This window comes from Papio anubis, chromosome 1, assembly GCF_008728515.1.
Source record: "Papio anubis isolate 15944 chromosome 1, Panubis1.0, whole genome shotgun sequence".
Taxonomy (NCBI): Eukaryota; Metazoa; Chordata; class Mammalia; order Primates; family Cercopithecidae; genus Papio; species Papio anubis.
In genome coordinates this window covers 100635518-100659718 of record NC_044976.1, presented here as the reverse complement: position 1 = coordinate 100659718, position 24201 = coordinate 100635518, and the positions used below count along the sequence as shown (strand labels likewise).

Sequence of the window (24201 nt, the reverse complement as noted above, 5' to 3'; positions counted from 1 at the left end):
TTGTTTTTAATTCTGTTTATGAGATGAATCATATTTATGGATTTGTCTGTGTTTAATCTTGTATACTAGGGATAAAATCTACCTGATTGTGGTGGATATGCTGTTTGATTCAGTTTGCTGGTATTTTTGTTGAGAAATTTTGCATCTATGTTCATAAAAAATATTTCCCTGTGGTTTTCTTTTTGTGTTGCATCTCTGCCAGGTTTTGGTATCAGGATGATGCTGGCCTTCTAGAATAATTTAGGGAGGAATCCCTATACCTCAATTTTTTGGAATAGTTTTAGTAGGAATGATAGTAGCTCTTCTTTATACATCTGGTAGAATTCAGCTATGATTCCATCTGATTCTGGTATTTTTCTGATTGGTAGGCTTTTTACCACTGATTCAATTTTGGAACTCATTATTGGTCAGTTCATGGATTCAATTTCTTCCTGGTTCAATCTTGGGAGATTTATGGAAAATAAATCTATCTGTTTCTTCTAGGTTTTCTAGTTGTGTTCATAGAGGTGTTCACAGTAGTCTCTGATGATTTTGTTTGTTTGTTTGTTTCTCTAGGGTCAGTAGTAATGTTCCCTTTGTAATTTCTCATTGTGTTTACTTGGATCTTCTCTTTTTATGTCTTCATTAGTCTAATTAGTGGCATATCAATCTCATTTATTCTTTCAAAAAGCAAACTCCTAGATTCGTTGATGTTTTGTATTTTTTATACAAAAGATCAACTTTCTTCATTTCAGCTCTAATTTCAGTTATTTCTTGTCTTCTGCTACCTTTGGGGTTGGTTTGCTCTTGTTTCTCTAGTTCCTCTAGGTGTGATGTTAGGTTGTTAATTTGAGGTCTTTCAAACTTTTTTATTGGGCATTGAATGCCATAAACTCCTCTCTTAATCCACTTTAGCAGTGTCTCAGAGATTCTGGTATGTTGTATCTTTGTCCTCATTAGTTTCAAATAATTTCTTGATTTCTGCTTTAATTTTATTCCTTACCCCAAAGTCATGTAGGTATATATTGTTTAATTTCCCTGTAATTGCATGAATTTGAGTGGTTTTCATAGTATCGATTTCTGTTTTTATTGTATTGTTATCAAAAAGTGTTTTGGTATGATTTTTTTTTTCAATTTTCTGAAGACTGTTTTATGGCTGAAAGCATGTTTGATTTTAGAGTATATGCTATGTGCAGATAAGAAGAATGCATATTCTGTTGTTTTTAGGTAGAGAGTCTGTAGATGTCTGTTAGGCCTATTTGGTCAAGTGTCAAGTTCAGGTTCTGAATATCTTTGTTAGTTTTTAAACTTGATGATTTGTCTAACATTGTCAGTAAGATGTTGAAATTTCCCACTATTATTCTATGGTAATCTGAGTCTCTTCGTATATCTCTAAGAACTTTATGAATCTGGGTGCTGTGTTGAGTGCACATATATTTAGGATAGTCAGCTCTTCTTGTTGAATTGAACCCCTTATGATTATGCAATGCCCTTCTTTGCCTTTTCTGATTATTGTTGATTTAAAGACTATTTTGAAGTTAGAATAGCAACTCATGTTCTTTGTTTTGTTTAATTTTGTTTCTGTTTTCTATTAGCTTTGTAGATTTTTCTCCATCCCTTTATTTGAGACAATGAGTATCATCACATGAGAGATGTGTCTCTTGAAGACAGCATACCATTGGGTCTTGCTTCTTTTTACAACTAGCTTTTCTGTTTCTTGCAATTGGAACATTTAGCCAGTTTGCATTCAAGGTTAATATTGATATGTGCAGATTTGATCCTGACATTGTGTTTTTAACTGGTTTTTATGCAGACATGATTGTATGATTGCTTTATAGTATCAGCAGTTAATCTACTTACATGTGATTTTGTCTCAGCCAGTAATGGTCTTTCCTTTCCATATTAAATACTCCCTCAAGGACCTCCTGCAAGGCAGGTCAGGTGGCAATGAAGTCCCTTAGTATTTGCTTGTCTAAAAAGGATTGTATTTCTTCTTTGCTTATAAAGTTTAGTTTGGCCTGATACGAAATTCTTCTTTGGATTTTTCTTTTTCTTTAAGAATGCTGTATATAGGCCCCTAGTCTCTTCTTCCTTGTAGGGTTTCTGTTGAAAGTTCCACTGTTAGCCTGACAGGGCTCTCTTTGTAGGTGACCTGCCCCTTCTATCTAGCTGTCTTTAACATTTTTTCTTTCATTTTGATCTTGGAAAATCTGATGGTTATGTGCCTTAGAGATGCTTGTGTTCTATAACACCTCACAGGAGTTCTCTGCATTTTCTAAATTTGAATGTTAGCTACTTTATTGAGGTCAAGGACATTTTCATGGAAAATATTATCATATGCTTTCTAAGTTGCTTGCTTTCTCTCCCTTTTTTTCAGGGATGCCAATGAATCACTGATTTGGTCTCATTACATAATTCCATATTTCTTGGATTTTTGGTTTATTCTTCCTCATTTGATTTTTCTTAATTTTTATCTAATTGAGTTATTTCAGAGAACCATTCTTTGAGCTCTGAGATTCTTTCCTCAGTTTAGTTGATTTTGCTGTTAATACTTGTGACTGTATTCTGAAATTATTGATGTGAATTTTTCAGCTCTATGACACCAGTTTGTTTCTTTCTTAAAATTCCCATTTCATCTTTTTTCTCTTATATATTTTTTTTCTTTGAGATGGAGTCTCGCTCTGTCACCCACGCTGGAGTTAAGTGGCGTGATCTTAGCTCACTGCAAGCTCTGCCTCCTGGGTTCATGCCATTCTTCTGCCTCAACCGCCCAAGTAGCTGGGACTACAGGTGCCTGCCACCACACCAGGCTATTTTTTTGTATTTTTAGTAGAGATGGGTTTCACCGTGTTAGCCAGGATGGTTTCGATCTCCTAACCTCATGATCTGCCTGCCTCAGCCTCCCAGAGTGCTGGGATTACAGGCGTGAGCCACTGCACCCAGCCTGTTGTATTGTTTTATTGTATTCCTTAGATTCCTTGGATTGAGTTTTGACTTTCCCCGAATGTTGATGATCTTTGTTTCTATCCATATTATGAGTTCTATTTCTGTTATTTCATCCGTAATAAGAACCATTGCTGGGGAACTAGTGTGGTCATTTGGAGGTAACAAGACATGCTGGATTTCTGAGTTACCAGAGTTGTTGTGCTGGTTCTTTGTCATCTGTGTGGGCTGATGTTCTTTCTATCTCTGGAGTTGCTATTCTTTCCATGTTTTTAGTTTTGTTTTGTTTTGCTTTGCTTTGCTTTGCTTTTTTTTAATCTTCTGTGATGCCATTGGGGATTTTATTGTGGTATAAGGTGGGTTCAGTTAACTGAGTTTGTTTCTCTTCCCACAGTGTTACCAGGGTTTAGGAATGAGTCCCAGTGTTCAATAGCCCCGTGCAGGATTCCCAGCTTCCTCCCACTTCAGCCCAGTGTCTGTGTCCTCCCTCCATCCACTCTCAATGCCTTTCCTCCAAAGATCTGATCATAGTGTGCCTGTCTTCCCAATGTCATGGTCTATTGGTAGCAGCTGTTTCTCCTGGTTGCATCCAGTCATTCATTTTATGTAATACTTTTCTCAGTCAAAATCCAATTTTAAAATGCATACTCCTGGGTCTCACCACAATCTTACTGAATTAGAATATCTGAAGATGAACCCACCAATTTCAATTTAAACATGATTCCAGAAAGTTCTTGGGCACACTAAAATTTAAAAACCACTGCAGCTAGTCAATACACAGAATATAGTATTTCCACAAAAGAAGAAATAAAGCTTTATGGTACAGCAGGGAAAAAAATCGCACTCTACACTTTTTATCTCCATCTTAAGTAAAATAATCCAGAGTCATGCAGATTTTTGCCATGAGATTCCCCAATGTATTTAATACATTCATGCCCTATAATAAACAATTATTTCATTATTGTAGGTCACCTTTAATTGATCATGTGAAAACAACATGAGTGTGTCTCAGGTGATGTTCTGCCCTGTTGCTTTTTGTCAAAGATAAATTGCCATAAGTATTTTGATTCCATTTATCTGGACAAAGCTACAGAAAGGTTCTTGTGCTTGTAAGATGGAAAATTCAGGTAACCCCAGTGGATTGCCAGTTATTATTAGGAGATGATATTGATGAGTTCCCCACAGCTATATTAGTGACACAATTCAAAACACCTGTGGATTCTGGAAAGCATGAGCAGTCTTCTATCTTCTCCCACTTCCCATTAAAAATCAGGCATCTGCTCAGTATAGCTATGGGCACCTTATTCTCATTATCTGTGTAAACACTAACTTGGACTCTGCTGTATATTCTCTCTGTGATTGCTCATGCAGTAATACATGAACCATTATTGCATCCACAGTGGAGGCAAAGGGAGGAAGACGATGACAAAGGCACTTACTGAGAGTCACTTACTGTAAGATCAATTCTAGCAATTCCTCAGCACCTGTACCATGGGATAGCGGCTGCCTTCAAATGGCAGGGGAAAGTGTCACCAGCCTTTCCCACCCTCTACGAGAGCAATGGGAAAGCAGGGAGGAATGAGAAAGTACAGGATAGATTTCTTCCCTTTGAGAGGATTGATTTATATGAATGTCCTAAGCAATGAGAAAAAAAAAAAACAATTGTTTGGCCTTATGCATTTGTACAAAAGAATAGTGCCTTGACATAGGATAAAAATATGCATTTGATGAGGTCACGAGAGCTTATTATTGAACTACAGAGACAGTGTATTTTATCTCCATTGAAATGGTTTGGAAAGAAAAACTCTTTTTGAAAGTAACCTGAAACTAGAAGACTTCTTAAATATTTCCACATACTATTCAAAAGCCTGCTTTGCGTAACAGTTATATGAGTGAGTATATGTCACCATTAATCATAAAAAGTAATTGCTAAACAAAATGTCAATTTCTTTAAAATGCTCTGAGATATTGAGGTATGCACATTCCCATTGATGTAAATGATTCCTTTAGGTCCCGTTATTTTGATAATCCTTTTCAAAGCTAACACAGAATTGATTGTCTCATGTAAAAATGCTGGAGCCCTGGTTCCTGGCTCAGCCACTTAGTAACTGTCCACCCTGGGGACAATTATTCAAATGTTCTTAGCTTTCATTTTCTCATCTGCAAAGTAAAGATCATAATGGCAGCTCCTCTACAAGAGACTCTGGATCTCCCTTGAGTAGGAGTGACTACACTTTTCTTTAAAGCCCTACTATATATAATCTGCATATCCATTTTATCATAGCACTTACCATACTTTTGCTGCCCAACTATACTATAGACCGTACAGCTATAGAACCAGGCAAACAGTTAGCAATCAGTGCATACTTCTTTATGGATTAATGAACAGATAATGAGAAAATCTTGTAAAAACCACTTGTGAAGTGCATCTTATATCAAAAGAAGTTAAAGCTCCAAAAGTTTAAATAATTTCCTAGGACCAAAAATGAGAAGGTGTAAAAAACAGATTTAAACCTCAGTTTTATATTTTCTCACTCTACCATGCAGACTTCAACATGATTTAGTTTCCTTTCAAAAAACTCACAGAGCATTTTGTGCTTTGCCTGTGGCTACTGTTATATTCTTCCTTGCACTGTAAGATGCCAGTGCTTGCCTTATCTAATAACTAAATTGTAGATTACTTAAGGATAGGACAGCACTTTACTGACCTTTATATTTGAATTCATAAGCCTAGTTTAATAAATATTTGCGGAATTGAGAAATTTAGCTCCGGAGGAGATTTCAGTAGTCCCTCTGGGTTGGTTTAAGTGAAGCTCAATCTGTAAAAAAGGAAAGGATTAAACGGTTTTCAGCAGTAAGTTTATTATGTCTCTTCTAAAGCAAAGTCAAGGTCCCTTTTCATTCTCTTTCATCCATCATATAATTTATGTGGTTTCTGCACAAATACTACCCTTTTCCTCTATACTCTATATTCTATATTGGGCCGTAATTTTTATAGAATTTTAGAAATTATAAAATAATTTATGTAAGTTTATTATATGCTAAAGGTGTTTCCTACATGTACTTTAAAATGTGTAAGCAATCTTTAAATCAGATCTTAAAACATTTAGAACTAATCAAGCAAGAAAATATTACTGAGATTATTTATTTTGCAAAAGACTTGGAAAAATTCTATTCTCTCTGACTTTAATAATTTTTAGATATTTCAAATAAATTTAATTTATTTTGTGTGGCACAAAGTTTGAACTGGACTATTATGACCTCTGCATGTCGTATTCTAAATTTGATTTTATAGGGCCCTAAATGATTTCCTAAGTTATTTTTAATTCGTGTGAATTACCTGAATTGGAGGTCCATTAACTTTCATTATGCTGTCTCAGGAGTTGACTGGGTGGCAAAGTGCCAAACTCCTGGAGCCCGAGAGATAGAGATAGATGAGGATCTGCCAGAGCGAGAAGAAAGGAAACAAAGGTATACTTCCACCAAGAGCTGAGTCCACTTACTCTTCTGCATTTCAGTGTACAAGACTGTAATTCAACTAGCACTTTTGGCATTAAATAATCAAGATCCAAGACAGCTTAGTGTGACACAAGAAGTGGGTTTCCCAAAATACCAGTTGGCCTATACTTTTGGAAGGACTTGGCATTATTCTAATGCTTCCTGATTTTACTCATCCAAATGTAGCAAAGAAACAAAAGGATGATTACACTGAGAGCACTTATGACATTTTACAGTGCCAGAATGATTGAATATCTGCTTAGTTAAGAAGTTTTACCTGTGCAATTGCTGCTGCTAGAAATCCATCACTAATGAGTTCAGGCCCATTTATCATAGCTAGAAAGCATGTGACAGTTTGAGTGCAATCCAAGTTCTGGCATTTCAGGATTGTACTCTAATTTTCATCAGAATTTCCCAGGCTAGGCACACTCTTTACATAGAAGGGGCAGCTGTCGAGCGAAGCCATAAAAACAATGGATTATATTAAAGTTGCAAAACAAAACAGTCACAGCAGTAAACATCCTTAGATCCAGACCTACCAGAATTGAGTCTCAGGTAAGTCATTTTAATACAAGCCTCATTTGAGTACATTTAATATCTCTGAGCCTCAGTTTCACCATCTAAAAACAAATATAAAAATGCCTACCTTATAAGGTTTTTAGAAAAACTACATTAGAAAATGTATTTAGTGCCAAACACATAGCAGGTCTTCAGGACACAGTAGTTGCTGCTGCATCTACAGTTGTTGTAGACATATCTAAGGAAAGTATTACCCCTTATCACACCCTTAGAATCTCTGTGAGAGAAGAAACCACCAGGAATGAGCGAAATTCTAAGACTCAATGAATTTTCTCAAGTTTTCTTGGTTAGAAAGTGGAAAAGTGCTTATGAATGAAAGTAAAAGGAAATATGAATCCTGTGCTAGTGTTACTGGGTAGGCTGCCAGTAAAACACTCTCTCAGGAAAAGAAGACACAAGTAGACAAGGAGCCAGTAGCTATTCCTCTCATTTTGTAGATCTTGCCAAATTCAAAATGTGTCAAGTCATGCACAATAGACCTCTATAATCCTACAAAAAGAGCCATTCTAACAAGCATAATGAACACACTTTTTATTTGTTTCTTGCTGAATGACTATATTTCCAAAGACTTGCGCCTGAAAGTATTTCCAAGGCATGTATTCCCATGGCAATGGTCAAAGATATATTATCCTAGTCTAACAACGCAAATGTTCCCATATGAAGAAAGATTTCATGTGGTCTCTAAAGACAGCTTCTAAATTAGTTGTGGCAGCTTCTTTAATAGTTTGATTCATTCATTCAAGAAATATTTAGTAAGTGCCTTCTGTGAGACAGGCACTGTGAAACATAATCCTGAACAAGACAGAAACAGAGTCTATCTTAATGGGGTTTATACCTTCTTCACATATCACTCTCTTAATATGTTTATCTACTAATTTTGTTAGGAAATATTTTCTAATTACCAAAGATACTTATGTTCTTAACAAAAATTCAAGAGATATAGCATAGAAAGAAAACTTCCTGTACCATATATTCTCTGTGAATCTACCACCAACAATAGTCTAGTATGTGTTTTTCCACTTTTTCTTATATATAGACAGAATATTTATAATATTTGTAGTATATTATATTAAAACTTTAAATATTTAAAATAAATATAATAAAAGTGAAAAATTATATAATTATACATATTATATATATTCTTGCTTTTGCAAAAGCAGTATATTATAAAAATGTTACTGTTTAGCATAATGACTAAGTGATAGTAGTTAATATATTTCATGAACTTGGATTTAAAGTAAGGAGTTTTGGGAACAAGACCTTAGGCTTTAGAAAAGCCAAACAGTCCTTGTAGACTCAAGAAAGAAAATTTTCCACGGTGCTGCTAGCTTTAACCTGATTATCTTCTTACCAGATAATCATTATTCTTCAAATCTTAAAAGATTGACTGACTTTATGAGACAAGGCTTCTTAAAGAAAATTTTGAGTGATGACAAGTCTTCCTCCATAGTGCCAAGAAATGTTTGAATGGATTATTTTTTGAAGAATGATTTAAAAAAACTATATTCTAGATTAATAGGAAGCTAGTTCTTTTCTGTTTCATTCAAAATATTCGAAAGACAAGTCACAATCATTTTAGAAAAAAAATGACATTTTATATCAAACCATTTCAGGCAGTTTTTACTTCTTTTCTCACAATTCCCCTCTAGGCCTTTACAGCATAGGGTTATAGAAGACTGTCATTTTCAGTCTCTTCTATTTTTATAAAAGATGGAAGTAGTTATATGTAAAAACTAAAAGTGACTCTTCCTTAGAAATAAGGCTAAATAATTCTAAAAAGATTCAAGCTAAGCACGGCTCTCAAATGCTTTTCAATTCTAGAAGTGCTGTATCATTCATTCATTTATGGATAAGCAAAAGCAGTTATATTATTCTTCCAATTCTTTTGCTTTTGCTGTTGTTTTCCAGAAGGCAATGCTAGTATTAAGGGACTTCTTTTATAGAAATGCATTAAAAATAGTAAGCCTTTTAAAAACCCAATGTTAGAAAACTTTGTTCAGTTTCCCCTTTTAAATATTCTGCCATATTTGAGAGACAATTGTTTACCCTATGTGAAGTGTAAACAACTAGTTTTATAATTCATCTTAATAGAATAATACACTCATGATGACATCAGAAATGACTGTCACTAAATCTCCTACTTTAGTAAGTGAAGAAACTCAGGGAGGTGACCAGGGAGGAGCCTAAAAATTCCAATATGCCAGTTATTGTACTAGAGACTTTGTATACTTTACCTCACTTAAATCTGCTAAAATTTGAAACCAGAAGCATTAGCTCCAGCCTCTGATAACTTGTCCAAAGTCACAAGAGAGTTTAATTGCAAGGCTGAGACTTTTGTTGAAGACTTCTGTCTTAAATCAGGGTTCTTCTTGCTACACCAGGCTGCCCTGTTCCATTGATCTATTGCATGAATATAATGGCAGCCTAGGTAAGTAGAAATGGCTTGGGGTACTGAATCATACTGTCAAATCTAAAGGAAGATACTGTAAATATGATTTTGCCTGTGATATAGACTACACTATTAGATATAGATTCAATATCATCATCCCCATGTTAGTACTATCTCTGTTGCCATACTAAAAAAGAAAAGATATATGACAAAATAGTTTAATGTGGTTGAATATGGCTTACTTGCCTTAAGCCTAGAGTTAGAAAATTCTAATATTTTAATGGTCTTGTTAAATTAACCTAAGGCTTCAAACACTGGACTGTTTATAATGAATAAAGCATAGCATAGTCACTATATACACTTTAAAATAATCTCTCAGGTTTAAATTCATACTTTGCCACTTTCTTTGGTTATCCCATCTCACTTCTCTGCATCCTTGACACTCATGTCAGAGTTCTCATCTTAAAGATGGGATTAATATATTCACCAAATATTTACTAAGAATCCACCATGAGCTAAGCCAAGTGCTAGGTACTGAGTGTATAACCAAGAATAAGGTATGTTGAAGTCCTACAGAAGCCCGCAGTTTAATATAGACTACAGACATAGGCCAGGCACAGTGACTCATGCCTGTAATCCTAGCTCTTTGTGGGGCTAAGACAGGAGGATGCTTGAACCCAGGAGTTTGAGAACAGCCTGGGCTCACATACAGAAACCCTTTCTCTACAATTAAAAAAAAAAAAAGGAATTAATTAGCCAAGAGTGGTGACATATTCCTGTAGTCCTAGCTACTCAAGAGGCTGAAGCGGGAGAATTTCTTCAGCCCAGGAGCTCAAAGTTGCAGTGAGCTGTGATCATGCCACTGCCCTCCAGCCTGGGTGACAGAGCAAGATCCTGTCTGTAAAAATAAATTAATTAAATAAAAAATTAAAATAGACTACAGACACACACACACATACACACACTCACATACACAAAACTATGATGAGTACTATGGTAGAATAAGTACAACGTACTATGAAATCTGGGAATGCATAAGAAAGCATCTAATTTAGAGGTGGAGAGTATGATACTGCTTCTTAAAGAAAGTGATATTTCATTTAAAAAACTCCAATTTAATATAGATCAATGTCTTTCCATTTCCTACAAGGAAAATACAAATATTATAGAAATAAAATAAAGACAAATATTTAGGCCCTTCCCAATCTGACTGCCTTCCATCTGTCTAACATTATCTCCCACTATTCCCTCTCTGGCACCCTGCGTCCATATACAACTATTCCATTCTCTTTTATGAAAACCCATAACCTGGTCTTATTCTCTGTCTCTTCCTCCTCTTTATTCATGAGAAATGCATCTACTCATTAATTAAAACACAAATTGAATGTTTTATATTTTATTTCATGTCTCTTACCCTCTTTCCTGCCCTAGATTTTATTCATTCCCCTGTGGTCCACAACATTCTGTGCACGTCCACACTATAGTGCTTCTTGAAAATTGCCTTCAACATTCTTGAGTAGTTTATTCATCTATGAATTTTCAGCTTCTTGCTACATTATTTGACCTATCTCAAGAACTAAATAAATATTCATTGAATTTTGAATAATTTTCTCCTGATACTGAAGAGCTTTAATCTGATTGGAAATACTACATTTCCAGAACTGTAGTGTTTAAATAAATAAATAAAAGAGTTAAAAATTAACCATTATGGGAATTAAATTGAGAGACCCAAGAAGCAGCCAGTTAGGTGTGACTTGGATGCAAGTGGAAATATTTCACTAGACTTATTGGGAATGACAGTGTTACGTAAATTGTCAGAAAGACAAATGAGAATTAATGAAGAAAGCAAACATCCTTTGTAAAAATATACAATATTATATCATGCAAATGGGATCTAATACAATGTGGTTAATTTTCCAGAATTCAAACTTTAATAGTGATAGGTTGAACACGCATTACTCAGATTAGATTTGTTTTCAACTCCATGTCACTCTTGCTTCATTTCATCCTTTGTTAGTTCAGCTTCAATGTTGAAAGAAAAGTAATGTATTTGAATTCTTAGAATCAAGAATAAAAATAATATCCATAAGAACTGTGAATTTCACTCTAGTTTTGATAGTGGGGTTATTTGCTTCCATGCAAACATACTGAAAAGACCACAGTGGCACTCTGTATCCACTATTATGCAAATAATTCACTATGAAAATTTTGATAATCAGTGTGAAATTGATAGAATCGTGTCAATTTATGTTTAAATTTAACAAAGCTGGTTCATTTTCTAAGCAAAAGATGCCCAATGAAAGCACTTTCATTGAAGACTGTGGATACAAAGTTCATGTGATTTACCTCTGTTATTTCTTAGCTAATAGAAATAATTTTCAGTTTTCAGCTATGGTTTCCTGCACTTAAAATAATAGTCAGGCCTCAAATGTGCATCAGAAATTTTATTCCTCAATAAATTAACCTCAACTATTATTTTTTTCAAAGTTTCTGTTATCACAGTTATATTTCTAAGTGGAGAAAATAAAAAAGTAAATTACAGACTTTTAAAAAATATGTATGGAAGAAATGATATAGAATATTTTAGGAAAAAACACAGTCCTAGCCTATTGAAGGGAAACCACTGTAACTGTAACTGTCTAAGTTCTGCACATAAATACATAAACTGAATTAGAAAATGGAAGAAACTATCAAGAGAATTATAAGTTGAGAAGATAAAAATAAGTAAAAAAGTTTTAGAGACTTAGATTTTCTGATAATTAACTCAATTTTTCTCTTCACTTTTTGAGAATAAGTAAAAAAAAATCCATATACATTTTATTTGTTAGAATTTAGTAAGACTTTCCCCTAAAGCTTTGCTAATTACATTAAACTTTAAACAGATTGTATCCATGCTTTAATTACTCCACTAGCAAGATGAAGCTAAGAATATAACTTGAGACATCCCTATTTTCAGGTTGTTCAGAATTCAGAAATGCTGAAGTGTTTTAGATTCCCCTGTAGAATTTAGTGCAAAAATGTAAGTTAAAAATAAGTAATTGGATTGAAATTATAAATACACAGATTTAAAAGGACATGGCCACAGGAGAAGCTTAAAATATTTATAAATTCTACCACATCTTATATTATATTCGGGAGCAAATATTCAAAAGCAAAGAAAGAGTCACCCAGGAAGGAATATATCCTTGTGTAAATTTTAAAATTTACATACATTGGGGCAATCAGGTTAAAATCAGTCACTTTACAGAGATATGCCCATGAAATAAAGGTCATTGTCTGCTGGATAAGACCACCTGGTATCTTGAAAACGTCTGAACAGAATCTTCTGAGGTTCATGGTTAAGCCATAGGGCCTTGTAGTCAGACTGCCTGGATAACGCTCAGATGCTATGACTTTGCTTGTTTGAGCTAAAACTGAGTCACACTTTTATGTCTATATTGGAAGAAATTCTAGCAACTGCTTTATAGAGTTTCCATAAGAATTAAATGAATTATTGGATGTCAGCTGCTTAGTACAGTACTCCTCCCATCATAAACTCTAAATATGTTAGCAATTGCTTCCATTTAATTTCACAAGATATTCTTCACATTTTCACAGGTATTGATTTAAAAGGCAGGCTTACATATTCACAGGCACATTGTGATACCTCTGGGGGAAAATATTCTGGGTAACAACACATTTTTAGGGGTTCCAGGTAACAACACATTTTAGGGTAGAGTGGGAGAGTTTGTGTTATAATTTTAATCATTCTTACTTCAGAGAAGACAAATACAAGAGGTCTCTGACAGGTGTTCATAGGAATAAGTGGTTCTAAACGGCTTAATCCATAGGAAGGATGAAGAAATGAAGAGGTAAAGTTAAACAGAGGAACGTCCTTATGAAAGAAACAAACGTCGGACCTGTCTGCTTGGGCCTCAGTTAGCCCTGCTTAGCTAGCATCAGGGAGATTCTCTTCTTGACGGTCAACTACATCCCATTCCTCTCCAGTCTTTACAATAGCGAGATCAGCTGTATGTATGGGCCTGTATGTACGTTGTTCAGAGCACGGGTTGGAGTCAGATGAGTCCTGGTTATACTCTTAACTCTGCTGCATAATAAATTAAGAGCCAATATTTATTAAGCACTTACTAAAACTAAAGCACTTTACATGTATTAACTAATTTAGTACTAATAAGAACCATATAAATAACTATAATTTTTAGTATTAAAGATGAAGAAAGAAAGCGCAAAAGCACAAAGTAACTTTCCGAAGGCACACAACTCACAGGAAACAGAGTCTGGTTTCACACAAGGCAATCTGTCTGTGGAGACCACACCCACTCTTGTGTCTTGTGGTACAATTTTAGGCAGCTTTTTTTTCTTTCTGTTTTGAGATGGAGTCTCGCTCTATCACCCAGGCTGGAGTGGAGTGGCACTATTTATGCTCACTGCAATCTCTGCCTCCTAGGTTCAAGCCATTCTTCTGCCTCAGCCTCCTGAGTAGCTGGGACTACGGGCATGCGCCACCACCCCAGCTAATTTTTGTATTTTTAGTAGAGATTGGGTTTCATCATGTTGGCCAGGCTGGTCTTGAACTCCTGATTTCAAGTGTTCTGCCCACTCTGGCCTCCCAAAGTGCTGAGATTACAGGCGTAAGCCACCGCACCCAGCCTGGCATGTTTCTTAAACTTTCTGAATTTCAGTTTTCTCATCAGTTCATACAGAGCTGTAGCGATAAATCAGATAGCACCTTTAATGCATTTATTATGTTCAACAAATTTTGTTGTAAACAAACAAACAAATTTCTGAGGTAAGAGATTTACCCCTCTGTAGTTGAGGACAGAACTCTAAGGCTTACTGACTCACTGGTCCCAAATGGAAATGAGCCCGAGTACCTTCTACTCAAGCCAAGCTTCTCTGAGGATTCTAGCACCACTCCTCTCAAGGACCCTACACCAGCTGTAACTATACCTCCCGACTGAAGTTCCTGTCTTTCTAGCCCAGAGGAGCTTAATGTTGGGAGGAGGTGAAGATACTTGCAGCAGCCTCTGTTCTTCTAAATATGTTTCTTTTGTGGCTGCATTTTAGATCTTGTATCTCAGAGACAAGCATTTGACTCTTCTACTCTTGTTCTGCTGTAAGAACCTTGTAATCACCAGCCTTATGAGAGGTTGGAATGAAAGGAATATTAGCATGTGTGTGTGTGTGTATGAGTGTGTGTGTATATATAAACTTAGATTATCAACTATCTAATAATGTAATTGTTATATATCTAATTAAGAGATTACCAGACATTTTATTATAATTATTATTAACTATTATATTTTCCACTCACCACTGAGCATCTCTAAAATGCTGAGTGAAATAAGAAAAATAGTCAAGACATTTCTATTTGGGCTTATGGAGAATTCTCAGTGGGGGCAGGAGAAGGTGAATGATACAAACAACCTAATAGAATATTGTACCTATAACAGTAGAAGTAATAAAAACCCAAAGAAAAAACTTCTGAGAAAAATTCAAAGAGAAATTGTAATAGCTTTCAGATGTTTAAGAAATTCAATACACGCATAAAACAAACAAACGAAAACCAGGACCTGCCTGGTTGCTATTAGCAGCAGCCAGACTGACAGCAAAGAAAGCAGTGGGTATGTGTCTCTATTGTTAACTAAAGCACCAGAGATAACTCTGAGGACAGCTGATACAAGAGCTCTGGCAAAAGCAGAAGTTTATTTAATCCCAATACCTCTATCACTTGTCAAGTAATCCTTAATTTGAAAAATACAGGCAAGTCACTGGTTACATACCATTGCTCAGCCTATAAATTCTTTTAGAATCAGATGCTAAACACAAACAGGAAAAATAAACCCTCCGCATTTTTGCTGTTATTAGATTTTCTAAGAGGAAAAGTAGCGAACATATTTTACTTCACATTTTATTTTAGATAAAATATGTTCACCTATTTAACATTCTCTGAGTTCCTTCACTGTGTCAGCGTCTATGTCTGAAACTGAAAATATAAAGGAGATAAATACTCTGCTTTCATGGGAAAGAACATTCCAGAAGGAGAAAGAGCATGTGAAAACCTGTGAGTTGAGCTCAGGTAGGTAACGGAAAACCAAAGAATGCAGGAGTTTATGGGCCACTATCATGACTTTGGATTTTACTCAGAGTTTACTCAAACTGAGGTTAAGTGGTTAAAGAAGAGAGGTAAATGTTGCTGAGGACTCAATGGTGAAATAGTATGAAAATTAAGAGAGTTGAGGTTCTGAATGTCAAATTAAGAAAGAATTTCAAACAGAGAATAATCATCTGCTTTGAATGCTACTGAGAGATCCAGTAAAATAAGGACTGGGATTTGATCTTTGATTTAGCAGTGTGGTGATCACTGATAACTTTCACTAAAATTAAGTTTCCATATAATGGGAGCAAAACATGACTAAAATAGGCTAAACATAGAATGAGAAAAAAAACTGGAGATAGAAAGTTCAAAAAAATTTTTCAAGTCATTTTGTTTTAAGATGCAACAGAGAAATGGGATAATAGAGGGATATGTGAAATAAAAAGATCCTATAAAGTATGTAAATATTTTTATCAATTTAATAATTTTGTTTTCAAAACTAGTATTTCATTGTTTTACAAGTCAGCACAAGAAATTTCTGTAGAACCAAATTAAGTTCTGTCCAGTTGTGTTTGCTTTCTGATAATAAGATTTTTCAAATAAAATTAAAGTACAGTTAGGTGGTTGATCTGTGACAGTGAACTAAAAATACAAATATAAGTTTATTTACTAAGACTTAATCTATGCATTATCAATAAATTTGCTCCCTTCTTTTGCAACCTGAAGTGGGAAATTTTTCTTGCTTACTTAATTGGGTATGATAAACTTTTGGCCTTATAATCTTCCCTGTTAATATTTGAATGTTTTAATATGAATAGGTTAAAACAACTTAAATGTTGAATTTTTGAGTATGTCAGTGTTTACATTTAAAATGTAAGGTATTTATCGCTTCACCATAGTTTAGTCAAGTGTGATAGGCAGAAGAATGCCCCCTCTAATAAAATATATTTACACATTCAAATCCCCAGAACGTGTGGATATGTTATCTTACATGGACAAAAGACTTTGCAGATGTGATTAAGTTAAGGATTTTGAGATAGAGAGGTTATCCTGCATCATTTGAGTGGGAATAATGTAATGGAAAGGCACCTTATAGGTTAAAAAAAAAAAAAAAAAAGGAGGAAAGAGAGTCAAAGTGAGAGACATATGGTGGAAACAGAGATCAGAGTGATGCAATTGCTGGTTTTGAAGATGGAAGGGAGCCACAAACCAAGGAATGCAGGCAGCCGCTAGAAGCTGAAAAGACAAGGAACTGAATTCTTTCCTGGAGCTTCCAGAAGGAACTGAGTGCATCAATAGTTTGATTTCAGCCCCACGATACTTATTTCAGCCTTCTGACCAAAAAAAATCTATAAGATATTAACTTGTGTTGTTTTTAGTCACTAAATTTGTGGTAATTTGTTACAGGAGTGACAGAGAACTAACACACTATGTATCAGGGCAGTTGCTGAATTTGTTCCAGATCCCTCAGGAAATTTAACTGTTCGAAGACAGGTTGTGATGTCCTTCATCTCTTTATTTTTTACAGATCTCCACAGTACCTTGCCTATAGTGGTTGTTCAATAAATGATCGTTGAATTTCTTTGGACAACTTAATTAGTATTGAAGTATTATATCAAAACCAGAACAGTAATTATAAAAATGTCTGTGGAAAGAAACTCTCAAAGGGAAGAATGATAAAATGTTTTTTTTAATCAATGTTCTTTCCAGAATAAATACATTTATCAATATAAATAAAAGAAAACCTCAATAATTATAAATTATGTGTGCTTTTCTGCTCAGGAGAATACCACTGTAAAGGCTGAACATCAGAAGAAAAATACATTATTTGATTTCTCCAAGTTTGCACTATGATTGCATTATAGGATTTGTATATTTTTAATTATGGGAAAAGTAATAAGATAATTCAATATTTTTAAAAACTTCAACAATAATGAATGTGATTTATAAAATATAGTGTTTATGGGCTGGACATTGTGGCTCATGCCCATAATCCCAGCATTTTGGGAGGCTGAGATGCGTGGATCACTTGAGGTCAGGAGTGTGAGACCAGCCTGACCAACATGGTGAAACCCCATCTCTACTAAAAATATAAAGATTAGTTGGGTGTGGTGGCGCATGCCTGTTATCTCAGCTACTCAGGAGGCTAAGGGAGAAGAATGACTTGAACATGAGAGGCAGAGGTTGCAGTGAGCAGAGATCCCACCACCACACTCCAGAATGGGCAACAGAGCAAGACTCAGTCTCAATGTATACATATTATTTATGGCTTTTATTTTTACTTTTGGTGCAATGTTTACAAAAAGATAGACTAACAATGTATCTATTTAAAATAATGTTTTCTGAAAACAGTTTGTTTATTATACAAAACAAAATCTGTGCTTATTTACATAAACCATGTTGTATTTTATTTCAAACTTTCATTGCAATGTTGTTACTACAACAGATGATACTGCAATTTAGGAACAGTATTAATAATCATCGTGATGGTAACTCTTGACTTAACTCTAAAATATACTGACCTTCCTCTTGGCACACATAACAGAATATTGTATTCTTAAATCATAAATAACATAAATAACCTCAAATAAAATTGTCCAGATGATTATTTTATGTTTAACAAATAATGTAAATCTGTTGTACTGCTTTTCTGTTTGTGGTTTCTTTATGCTATGATTAAATATTAAATTGCTTATAGCTTAGTGAAGCATTTTTCCTAATATCTAATTGTATCTTGTTCAGAACTCTGATGCTCTCAGTATTGGAAAATCTAATTCATGTGCTTAGCTCACTCCTACGTCTATCCCCTTTGCTATAGCTGAGTATCTGGCTCACAGTAGGTGTATAATAATAAACCAATTACCCAGATCTCACAATCACAAAAACTCTGTGACATTAATGATTTATGTTTAAAAACAATATTCAGTCATATATGATGATCAGTACAGATTCAAGTCCATATGCTACCTTCAATATTTACACAAATGTTTTGCAAAGTAAGATTAAAATAATGTCTCTAGCAGTTGAAAAGTAACCATCTTCAACCAAAACTACAGTTGCTCTAAATGTATTCTTCTTAGTAAGGCAGGAAATTTAATTATATACTTTAAAAGAATTGTCAACAATCACTAAAATTGAAAATCCAGCCAGCCGGAAAGATGATTCTTCAACCAGTGTATTCTTGTAATATTAACTCTCTTAGATCATTTCCAGGTCTGTTTAAAAAAAAAAAAAAAAAGGGAGAGACACTATACCTACTTCAAAGTGATAATGTAAGATTTAAATGAAGTAATATCTCAGAGGGAATATCTTGAACTTGGAAGTCAGACAGATCTGAATTTAAAATTTATTATGCTACCTCTGGGCTACTGCATTCTCACCTGAAAGAGGGGAATGATAATATCTGTCTTTGAAAGTTTGTTTGAATTTTTAAAGATAGAGTTTGTTAAATTATCTGGCACAAAGAAAATATACAATTCACAATAACTATTATTGGGAGATGAAAGTGACTGCCCATAACAGATGTTTAATAAATATTTCCACTACTTTTTAAATTACAAAGATTCCTGATCTGTAAGTCACAGTTTCCCGTTGTGTAACTTGCAGTGTCAATTCAGTCTTTTTGTGTCAATTTCCCATATATACAATGGGAATAATAATACTAGTCCTTTCTACCTCGCAGAGTTGCTGAAATAACTAAATGAGGCAGTACAAATGAAAGCTCTTTGAAAACCACAGGGTAGTATTATTAATAGCTGTGCTAATACTCATAATAATTTTAACAGCACAGATAAATCTGGCATTAATTTAACAATGGACCTTCTTACTGAGGATATTACAATGATGTATTTTCAGAATAGAAACTTCCCTATGATTTGGCAAGTATATGGAAATAACTTCTGAAAGGATGCCAAGGTTGGAATATCCTCAGCTGTGTGTGGTTTCCAGCGATAGGATGTGAAACCATTCTACCTTGCAAAGATGATTATTACTTTATTTTAACATTCATCAATTTCTTCATGTTTTGAATATTTGCCAACTTATTTTCTAGAAATGTTGAACTATTTCTACGAAGAGAGGAGAGATATTGTATTTTAGCTGCATCAAATGATTATCATTATGTTTAAGCTCATCAACAGCAGATAATCCATCTATTAAAAAATAAGGAATTTTAAGATAAAGTGCTTCATTGTTTCAATAGCATGATACTTCATTTGGCTTAAAATAACAGAACTTTATTTATTGGTGCCTTTTTCTTATCTTAAAGATGCTTTTTTTAAAAAAACAGATTGAATCCTAAGAGGATTATAGTGTACAACTATTTATAGCAAGTTTTTAAAGAGCAGAAGTAGATATTATTTAAATAGTAATTCCAGCTGGTTAAATAAAGCACACCAAAAAAAAGTTCAAGTATAAGAGCATAAAGGCCCAATTATACATGCAATTTTGATATTAGCATAATATCTTGCAACTTAAAAATCAAATTGACTTTCTTTTTCTGCAATGTTGTATTGCGAACACTGAATGTGTACGATGTAGTATGTAGTATGAACCTAGTTTATTTAGTGTTAGTACCTATATAATTTTTGGAGCTCCTGAAATTGTTAATGTTTGCTGACTTTACTTGAAATATACATACTTTAGTAGGTCAAGTGAGGAATGAAATCAAGATAAAAAGTGAAGCATCTTCATCAAGTACCAAGTAATGAATAATGCAAACATTAGCCAAACTGTCAAGCATTTAAATTACCATTCTACAAAGAAATTTCCCAACCTCTTCTTTCTGTTAAATATGTTTTTATAGCTGGGCTCCATGAGTATACATGTATTTAACTTCAATGATTTCCCTTCAGACCACTGAAAACTCTTTTATTGTTTTGACCACTGCAACAGGTTAAAGGCTGGAAAGAGCCCCATGCAGGATTTCCCCCCCTTTGGCTATATCTACACAGCATTAATTTCTGGCACTTGATACCAGCTTCATCATGTTCTCACCCTTGAACAATTTCCAGCATTGTAGCACTATTAGAAGTAACACATATGTTGGCACAAGTCACTCCAAAACAGTGAGCTAATTTAATAGTATTGAAATAGTATTCTAAAAATTGAGAAATTTAGGTGGGAAATAAGTCAGGTTAAGTTCTGAATTTGGGACTCAGACTTGTTTAAGAACTACCGTTGTATACAACCATCTAAAAAGCAATGCTGAGGCAGCAGAGCATTAGCAATTTGTAGAAAACATGGTTACCACCATCAGTTATGCTCCCAGTTACTGGCGGAGACTGATATTTAAGGAGACAATTTCAAAAACAATGTGGTAAACCCTAAGAAATTCGGTGTGTGCAGTACACAGTAGGGGCAAAGAGATGGGAACCCAATTCAGATAAAGGGATCCAGAATGCCTTCATGATGACGGGTCGTCAGGGCAGACTTGCAGGATGACTAAAAACGGTTAGATGTTAGTTCACTACAACACATAATAAACACTTTAAGGTTTATGTAATTAATTATGCATGTCCCCATACCTGAAAAGGAAAGGATATGCTTAGAAAATATTGACAAAAATAATTAAAATTCTTTATGAAAGTCTCATTGTAAATATTTAGTTTTATATATCTAATTTGTAGTTTTGTACATCGAGTGTAGCATTCATTAGCTCAGTATACAGGGAATATATTTGGAGTTTTACAGTGGATTCTCTGAGCAAAGTCTAGATTTAGTAACGTATTGATCTTCCCTAGTCCCTTTTATTTCATATTAATTTACCTAATCTATTTCTTCTCCTGAAACATTTAAATCATTGTATTTCTGTTGATAAATTTTTAGATGAATTCCAGTCCTAATGACGATGGGGGTTGTTGCTTACTATTGTCACTTAATGGCCTTGGGGTTATCAGTCATTCTGACAATTGAATAGTGAGTGTTGATTTTTTTTTTTTTTTTTTCCTGTAGGGCTTTTGGGATTAAGGTTTGAACTCAGCCTCTGGATGGCAATAGTTACTAAATGATCATTCTGACTTTATCTTCTTTACTTAAATACCTCAAATGTTAACAACAATGTCAATAAAAATGATATCAGTTCTAAAGGGGAAGTAAGTTTTGAGTAGTAGTCTATATCACAATCAGCAAAACCAATAATGGCAGAACATTCCCACTCATAAGCTAAGGTTATTTGAAGTTCATGTCTTTTATTTCAGTCCAAGCTTTAAATATTTTCTGTTAATTGGTACTAGTAATACTCCTTTTCCAAGAAGTGCAATGTTTCTTATAACATTCTTAGCCTCTTGTCTGTTGAGGGCGTTCAAGTCACAAATTATTTAATGCAGAATTAGTAACCTCAAACATTTCTGATCCAGCTTCATCTTAACCTTTCAATTAAAATGTCTGATGTGGAAAATCAATAGCTGCAGTTACATAATCTGTAGCCTTTCATGAGAGGGAAGATGGTGCAATTATGACTAAGTCAGATGTATAATTATTTCTTTATATCCTAACTAAAGTTAGAAAGCTAAACTTGGAGCACTGCTTTAGAAATTGCTTTGCTCCTTACACACTTTCAAGACTTTTTAAATAAAAAGGCTTTCCTACCAATTAATCGTTTTTTGCTTTGAAGTTTCATATTCCTTATAGTTACTAGTAGGAAAAACCTTAAACAAAATAAATAAAAGTGAAATTTGACTTTGTAGCTCCTTTACCTCTTTTAATTTCACTTCTTTCCCTGTGATTTTTATATCTTAGGACTGCATTATACTCTTTCAAAGCTATTGCTCTCAAATAGCTAACAATTAGCCCTTTTTACCATTAAGTTTATAGTAATTTTTCTAAAAGGTGTTTGCCTTTGAACAGATCTTGAAGACCTAATAAATATCTAATGGAGGAAATTGAGATAATATCGTAAGAGATTGTGGGTAGAAGGCATCATCTAGATAGTCTCCAAACCATTCCAATTTGAAAGACATCATATTTGAAGTACCTCAATTGTATGATTCTCTTTCTCTCCCTGTAGGCATCTCTGCAGCTTTCTCAACCTCTGTCTTATATCCCTTTAGCATTTCTGCAGTGAATAAGTGTAGTTCAAACCTCATGTTCTTCATTAAGAAATTGTGTGACTTTTGGAATTTTGCTCTACATCTCTAAACTTCAGTTTTGTCATTTTAAAAATAGAGATACAGAATTTATGTCATAGGGTCGTTGTAAAGACTCCATGGATGGCAAAAGGAGTTATTGCTGATGGCCTTCAGAGAAGCCAGGTTGAATGCACCTCGGACTGCTTACATAAAATGATTAAAAGGTGAGTATTTATCTTCTGGCTCAGGTCTCCAATTAGTTGAGATTTGAAGTGCTAAACCCCTTGCACTTCCAGCTTTGCACATACGTCAGTTCAAATGTCTGTGTGGGTTCCCATAGGTATTCCAAAATATAGCAGTAGAGAAGGTCTAAGCAGAGAAACCCGAAAAGGTATATGATTGATAGAGCCAAAAAAAAAAAAAAAAAAATGCTGTTAGGTTATATCAGCACAGCTCATTGCCGAGAATAAGTATGTGGGCCAAGGACATGTCAGGCAGAGCTCAAAGGTGCTCAACAAACCCCCTTCTCCTGACTGGGGACCTGTCATGCCTCTCTGCCAAAGCTTCACCACTTGTGATATTTTTAATTTTAATAACATATGTACTCCATATGAAAATAACAAAGCAACTTGAACTATTAAATAAACACCTTCCACAATTACCTACTTAAATAAGGTTAGAGATTCAAGATATGGGAGAGAGTTCAAAAAAGTAGTTCGAAATCTTATAAGTTTAAGGTAGTGTGAAGACTCATATAATTGCCTATATTCAAATTAATAATCTTCCTTCTTCAATTTACAAACTGCTGTTTTGGTGGTAGCTTCCTAATCTGATTTAGCCTGGATTTCCTCCTCTCTGAGAATTGGGAAATTACATTTTTGTTGTGCAGGTATTAGCCCCTTAAAACATTAACTGTATGTGTAAAGCTCATTGCTGTCTTTTTACTATAACTGTTCAATTGACATTTCTTGTCCTTCTGACAATCTTAGGGATTGTTGTGAGGTTAAACTTGGGTAGCGTGTAGAGACCCAGAGTATGTTAATTTCACTTGTTTTTTTTTTCCACTGTATCGTAGTTAAATAGGTAGCTATGTCATCCCAATCCTTAAAGTTAGTCCCTTTCTCACTCCCTAACAAGTAAGGGGCCCAAGCAGTTTCCATCATTTATCTGTTTTGCCTCACTGCTGAATTTACAATGCGGCCTCAACTCAGTCTCAATTTTAATGTTGCTTTTCTGGTATTGACTCTCCATTTTAAATTCTCATTGTTTTTTCTGTGTAAGTTAAAAATCTCATTTTAATATTCTGCTACCCTTCCTTCCTATTTTCTAGTGTCTTTTTCTAAATATAACCACATTTATCTTAAGTTACGGAAGATCATGCCTTTGCCCTACCAGATATTTGCTTCCATTTTGTTCAAAGGATACCCACTGAGCTCCTTAGTAAATCATTGACTAGATTTACGATGGTTTTACACACAGAGTAGCTATGCGTGAAATCATAACGAGATTCATAAAATATTACCATTGAGTCACTATGCCATTGTGCCGTTTTCCTTTCAAATATTTTAACATTACAATGCTAATAACTCTATTGAGTGAACATCCTCTCTGGATTGTGACTAAAAAAAATGCTCACTAAAATTCTAAGT

General features: G+C 34.4%; 1 protein-coding gene across 2 annotated transcripts in view; it reads left to right on the top strand.

The window, feature by feature from the left end:
* OLFM3 (olfactomedin 3) overlaps window positions 1-24201 on the top strand; it is a 203293-nt gene that overhangs the window by 69857 nt on the left and 109235 nt on the right. The window contains exon 1 of one of the 2 annotated variants that reach the window (XM_017945216.3): window positions 17716-22776. The exons of the other annotated variant lie outside the window; for it this stretch is intronic. The gene's annotated coding sequence lies outside the window, so the exon portion shown is untranslated. Of the gene's footprint in view, window positions 1-17715; window positions 22777-24201 lie in introns of those variants that run through there. 2 annotated transcript variants of the gene reach the window in all.